Here is a 7,544-nt window from a genome sequence, read left to right as displayed (position 1 = left end):
AAAAGTTCAAGCGTCCACCGTGGGATCCTCTTGAAGGTCCTCGTGTGCGCCTGAGCAAATAATAGTGAATTATCATTCATATCCCAATTATCGAGGAATAATTCGTTCACTAGTATTAATCGAAGAAATTCCATGAAAATGAACCTCAATTACTCGTAAATCGAGGTTCGAGTGGGGTTTGATAACGTTAAGTATTTAAGTCTTTATCTAGGAAATCGGGGATAAAACGTTTAGATAATATCAAAAGAATAAAGAGTTCTTGAAAAACTCTATTTCCTTGAAAGTTGGAAATTTTCAGTTTTGTTATGAATCTTTGAAAAATCGTAACTCACTCGACATAAGTCAAGAATTAGAAAACTTTATACCGTTGGAAACCTCTTAAAAAGTACTACAAGTTCCTAGAAGACACTTTTCCATGAATCGAAGTGGAAAGTGCTCAAAAATGAGCTTGAAGGTACTGATTCGGTTCACAAGGCAGAATTAAGTTGGATTTTATCCAACTTTGAAAATTCGGAAAAATTCACACGTTGCGAACCGGCCTCTGAAATTTGTAACTCAATTAGAGTTGCAAGTGAGGTTTATATCAGAGCAAGCGGATCAAGAATCGGAGTTTCGAGTACCGAGATACGGTAGCTCAAAGTTAGGGAAAATTCAAGACTGGAGAAGAATTTCCAGATTTGAACTTCCAACATTGGAAGTTTAGTTAGGTATCGAAACGAACTTGGATTGGTACCAAAATTGGTAGTATTTTACTCTTATATGAAGGGTATCTGTCTATCAAGTTTCACAGAAAAATACCTTTGGGAAGGTAGTCAACGAACCAACTAAAGTTTGGAAAAATTCTTAAGGCAATCTGCCTTTAATCCTTTTCTTTTCAAATCCAATCGTTTGGCTAAGAAAATCCTCCAATCATGGTTCATATGTGAAAGGAAAGTCTAAGGAACATTCATGGTACATTTGGTAGGTGTTTAACACCAAGAATTTCATTTAGTAAGACCACAACAAGTCTCATCTCAAATCTGTCCAAAACTAGGTTTTTCCAAAACAGAGCAGTGTTCTTGTTTTGATCACAACTCAGTCGACCTGACTTGGAATTGAGCAGGGTTTATGGCGTTGGAAAATACATTCATAGGGATAAAAATTCACAGAAGGAAACATTCTGAAATTTGGCAAACAACCAGCTCGAAATTGAGCCTCAAGTTGCTGCCTCTACAAATCATTCCAGCAGAACAGAGAAACAGGACAGCTATCTTAAAACGAATGGTTCGGCTCCTACACATGGAATCAGAATACTCATTTTATACTTTTGGAAATTTATGGATGTCTAGTTTCAAATGCCACTGACGGCACTCGATTTCGACGTCGGAGGACAAAGTTATGGTCAAAATGCTACCGCTGGACAGGGTTATCCGAAAACAGTTTTCCAGCTTGACTAGTTCACAAATAAATTCATTTGCCCATCCAAACGTTAATGTTTTCCAATGGAAATTTTTACACATCTAATACAACATATAAACATCAGGTTCAAGCCATTAGATCATAAAAAATTGGCCTTATCATGGCCGAACATAGCAGGGGCAGTTTCGGAAATTTTTGTCATGACCTCAACTTTGAGTTTCCAACAATAGTACTCCATAAATCTATCATTTTAACCACTAAACTACCATTAAATCCAACATTAAACCTCTTATCAGCAACAACCCAAGGGTGGGAATTCATAGAGCCCACTTTTCAAATTTTCCAACAATATCAAGCCATCCATATACATGCAATTGCTTAGAGATGCATTTCTACTACCATAAACCAAGTTTAAGGTGTTGGATGATGTTATACCTCCTTAGTGCTTTAGATCAGAAAATTTCGGTCCTCAAGAGGCTCCAAGAAACCGTGAAATGCAGCCCTTTAGTTAGCTAGATCCAACCTCCAAGTAGTTTTCTAGTTAGTCTACAAGTTTGGTGAAGATTGGTTGGAGTTTTGTGGTTGATTTGGTGAAGAAATTTTTGAAACAATGGAGTTAGATAGGGAGAGGGGCTGGCCGGCAATAGGAGAGAGAAGAAAGAGTGAAATTTGATCAAGGTTAGCTTCCAAGAGAAGATTAAAATGAGTGTTGTAAATTCACTCCAAGGTGAACTCTCATTAGGGCTCGTTTGGTGCGTTTAGGGCTCGATTTCTCTCGCGTTTGGTTCACTAGTGCACTAAACCTCTAAAGCACTTATGCTCATACAAATATTATTCACTCTTAATTGTCCCGAAATAAGGGTCTAAAGTCCCTCAAATAAAGTCGCACGTGTGAAAATGCGTACCGTCAATTTTAACGCTATAACGCGAAACCTCCGAGAAATTCTTGTAACGATAATACTATTATCTATCACTTAAGTATTTAAATCTAAAATTACCTATTTTAAAACCGTTGTACATGTCTCAAATTTTTCCGGGCTAATTGTACTCTTTATTGGCAAAAATTTTCCAAACGCGTTTTCACCTTTTCTCTAAACAAGCTCATAAGAAAATAATTTTTGAAACGAGACACTTTAAAAATGTAACGAAACTATAATATCATGTACTTAGGTCTAATGAGGCTAGAAAATAATAATCGAAGCAAATATTTGAATAAATAATTAAATGAGTAAAAATTAGGAGTCGAAAAATAATAATTTTACGAGTCCTCACAAACAATATCTTAAATGGTAAGGATATGGGTGGCTCTCAGGAGCCCCAAAATTCCTGTTGCAGTACTTGCTCCAACCCCGTTGACTCTCCGTCAACGTATGAAAATAACCATGTCCGTAGACCCCACTTTACGCCAAATTCCATCCACCAAACTTTCCCCTACCGGGCCCGAACACCTCAACGGTAAAATAGTGGTACTATTCGAGTATACCGGAATCAAGGGTCTCAATACCCAAGGATTCCAAAATAGACCACTGTGGTTCATTGTCTAATAGACCTAGCCCATGCCAGCTCGACTCGAGTAACTAGCCACAGGTTTTGAACTCAGAGATCACACAACGGTCGTTGGGTACAAACCCCCAAACGACGCCAGAACAGTTATAGATACAAATAACAGTTTCAAATTTACACAGTAAATAATCACAAGGCAAGAGAGCGAGTGTGATAAAGTACACCCTCATCCCAAATAGAATAAACAGATAGTACAATCATTCATATCATAGATAGCATGTACAGAAGCCACATCTCACCACAAATAAGGGGAGCGGTACACTCACCGGTTCACGTAAAGATTCTTCAAAAGTTTTCACGCCGGTGTGGCTTTAGTCGCCAAGAATCCTAAAATAATCGAAGTAAAACAATTTAAGGTTCCATATCCACAATCGAGTAAACGAAATGTACAAGTGAGGCCCGACTACTGGTCGTATGCCTCGCCAAATGCTTACTAATGCAAGAGTGCAAAACATTAGTTTTGGGAATGAAAAGGTAACAAAAGGACCTAGGGCTTGAGCGACTCAAAAGCACTTCAAGTCTACCAAAAGGCAACCAAGCTAAAAGGGACCAAACGGCCTAGAAAATTGAACAGCATCTCCCCTAAATTTACTTACTTTTCCATCCTATAAACAACACCAATTTATCTCAAATCAATCACATACACAACATAGACTATCAAATACTCCTTTTGCCATATTATCCATAACTGAAGCTACACCTATCGGATTGAAACGAATCTTATGGCGTTTCGAAGCTAAGACATATACCAACATTTCTTATGAAGACCTCTAATGCCAAATCATGCATTTTCATGGTCAAACATCAAAATTTCGGAGAGGACAGAAAACTGTCTGCAAAACAGAGTCTATGAGCAGTCAAGGGTTTATCGGTCTTTCCACAGGCTACAGTGCTCCAATCGATCTGACATTTTGTAGGTAGGTAGCTAACTCACATATCTACAATTTTCAAGTTTTGCACAAGGGCTGATTTTTTTTTAACATGGTCAAACATACAGTGCAAAAATAGGGCAGATTACTGCCCCTAAGCTGGAATTCATGTACTCTAGCTACAATTCTTTTGGGCACTCAAACTAGCATACCAAGCCTTATTTATCACAATATCAAGCTATCATTCTATTATCAACCACTACTGATCACATGAGGGCGGAAATAATACCATAAAACTACTTCTTGCAAATAACCATCACCACTTGTAACTAAGAGCTAGTAATTCCCTCTTAACATTAAAATAATTTCTACTAAGCCTATACATGGCAAATCAAAGGTGAAATCACTTAAACAAAATCTGGAAATATCACGAATATGGAACTTCCTCATCCCAACTTCCAAATCACAAGAATTCTCACGAAATTAATCAAAATCAACTCAAGTCGAAACAATCAAATATTCTCAAAAATTGGACGGCATTACCCCTAAATTCCTTCGTTTTTCCATCTTGCAAACAATCACCAAATTGCACCCTACCAACTACAATTGCACAGACGGTTCATAGGCAATAAAACACATTTAATTAGAGCCACAATACCATTCATATCTCACCAAATAAGAGCTCCAAAATTACTCACAATTAAGCCCCCAATTCGAAACCCTAAAACTGAAATTTCCGCACATGGTCTCAATTTTTCCGCAATTAACTACAATTAACACACCAAAGCTTCACTTTAAACCATTTCAAGCCATCACCCATGGCCAAACCACAATTATCCTCTAAATTCAGAAAATTCACCAATAAATCCAAAATTGGCTAAGCTTTACCCTAGCCCATGCAATCTTCCACAAAATAGTATAGATAACATTGCTAATCCACCAATTTGCAATCAATTGAAGTAGATAAGAATTTATTAGCAAAATACCTTCAAACCTCAAGAGAATAGGTAGCTTAGTGCTTCCCCCTCCAAAACAACTTCACCCATAGCTTGCAACCACCTTAGATACGAAGTTAATCGGAGCACTTTGCAAAGTTAATGGTTAAATCTCATGATTTGGTCAAGGAATCAAAGGGAAAGAAAATGGAGTTTTTTCTCTCTTTGTTTTGCTCCCAAGAACAGCTGGCCAAGCAAGGAAAGAAAATAAAGAGCAAATGCAGCCAAATCAAGATAAATATGAAGAAAACAACTGGTCAAAGTTGGCTGCCTGACATGACACGTCACAATCCGGCCGGAATCTGGCCGGATTTTGGCCAGAGACGAAAACCATTTTTTTTCAAAACTACAAGGCAATCCGGCCATGTATCCGGCTAGAAACTGGCCGGATTTCCGGCTGGATTTGGCCCCTTCCCTTTTTGAAAATTTTTTCTCCTTTTCCAAGTTTAAAAGCTGCGCTCCTCCGCTCACCTATCAAGGATATATATATAAAATGAACACCCTCCTTAGAAATGGATAGCAATTTTTTGTTCAATTCAAAAGAGAGAATGGGGATAAACAAAAGGTTGAGAAAATGTGAAAGTTTTACGGTTCTCACAATTCCAGCCTTGATTTCCACTTTTTCATAATAATTTTGGGCAAGTTCTTGTTCAAGAAACTTGTTAACACATCGCTCTTTACTTGTATGTTGAATTTGAACCAAAACTATGAATTTCTTCCTTGTTTTCTTGTTGGAAAGTTTACAAAATGGACTGAAACTCAGAGAGTATTTTCAGTCAACTTGTCAAATTTTTTGGTATTAATTGAAAATGAATTACAGTCAAAATTTTATACCGTTGGAAAGCCCTTTGATTCTAGTTTCAAACGCAACCAATGGCATTCGATTTCGAGACTGCTCAAATGCCCTGACATGACGTGACAGCTTTCTTGTGCCTCTGTGATTGATATTTTTTATGACAAAAATGCATGAACTGAATTTCAATATCTTCATAAGAAATGTAGATCTATGTCTTAGCTTCAAAACGCCATAAAATTCATCTCAATCCAATAAGTGTACCTCCAGTTACGATCAAAATGCCGAGAGGTGTCAAAGCTGTCACTTTGATTCTTCTCCTTTGCACTCTTTCCTTCACATTTCTTGGTTCAATTTAACATTTTTCACTCCATATTATACTTGAACCATTTACCTAACATGTACATGGATTTTTCCTTTGAATTGAGCTTGAAAACATGTGTTTTGGAAGACTTTTGCGGACGTAAAAATATGAAAATCTTGAGGACATCTTGGGATTCTAAGTTGGCACTTGGGAGTAGTTTTGATTAAATGGTGGTTTGGAGTAGTGAATCTCATTGTACCCTAATTACTTGGTTCTAGGACTTGAAGGTGAACAAAAGATTTGCACCCGAGGCGGACGTTTGAACTTTGCTTTACATGGTGAGTGTGATATGACCCGGACCTCCCTTAGTCCATGAAGATGTCACATGCACAAGTTATTCAAGTGTCAAGTTGTGTCATTTATTTGGTCATGTTAAGGAAGGGTTTTATTGTCATTTTTCGTGCTAAATAAAGTTCCTTAGCTAGGGTTAAATTTCGGCCAGCACCTTGCCTTGCTCTAGCCGAGTTACTTACGTCATTAGGGTTTCTAGTTTAAGTAAATCCAATTCACTTTAGGGTTCTAGTTTAAGTGAATCCAATTCACTTTAGGTTTTCAAGTTGTATGCCTATATATAGCCAAAGTAAGGAACATTCATGGGCAGATTTCTTTGAATAAAATTTCGTGAGTTTTCACTTCTCTTTCCAAGAGAGCTCCTATGAATACTTGAGAAACTTTCTTAAGTTATTCACCCTGAACTTATCAATCAAGTACCTCCTTGATTGTGGTACTTCTACCTACAAATTAGGTTTGTTAGTTCGAGTAGTTGCGGGTTGAGATAGTATCAACATTGTTCGTGACTCCTAGGATTAAATTGGGTCAAGTTTTTCCGCTGCCAAATCTTTGGTGAAGTTGTCTATATCGTGTCGAAATACATTTCACATCAATTGGTAATCAGAGCTAGTCAACAACTACCAGGTTATATCCTTCTTTTTTTTTGTGTTGAGTCAAATCTTCTTGTCTCTTTCAAATCAAATTCTTACGCCAAAAAAAAGTACTGTAGTGACACTATTCACCTCGTCATTACTATTCATCCAAAGTACTGTAGTGACACTGTTCATCCGAAAAAATTTTGTTTTGCATAACTTATGTTTCTTTCTAGTTTGGTGTCTTGTTATATTGTTCTTGAAGTCTTGTGTTGGTTTAAAGTAAAAATAAAATAAAAATCTGGTTGCTAGTTTTTGTTCTTGAAAGCCGAAATCAAAGTAGGTTTTTTTGAAAAAAGAGGGTTGGGAATTTTGTCGTGTCTTGCACTAAAAGAGGCTGTTACATTATTTCTTGAAGTTCTTGACAAATTTACCTTGTTTCTTGGAATTCTTGACATCTATCTTGAAGTAGTGGTTTGGTTCTTGAAATTCTTGAAGCCAAGATTGATCAAATCTTGAACAAATCAAAACCTAATTCTTGTTTCTTGAATAGGGCTGATCTTGTGCAAAAAAATCAAAACGGAATTCTTGTTCTTGTTGAGATCCGAATTGAAAAAGAAGAAAAAGAAAGAAAAGAAAACGCAAGAAAGAATAAAAAAGGGGAACAAAATCGGATCACAAGGAGAAAGAAAAATGAAA

The sequence above is a fragment of the Coffea arabica genome, chromosome 5e (assembly GCF_036785885.1).
Source record: "Coffea arabica cultivar ET-39 chromosome 5e, Coffea Arabica ET-39 HiFi, whole genome shotgun sequence".
Lineage (NCBI taxonomy): Eukaryota > Viridiplantae > Streptophyta > Magnoliopsida > Gentianales > Rubiaceae > Coffea > Coffea arabica.
The sequence above is the reverse complement of the archived record's forward strand: the minus strand, read 5'-3'. Positions refer to the sequence as shown.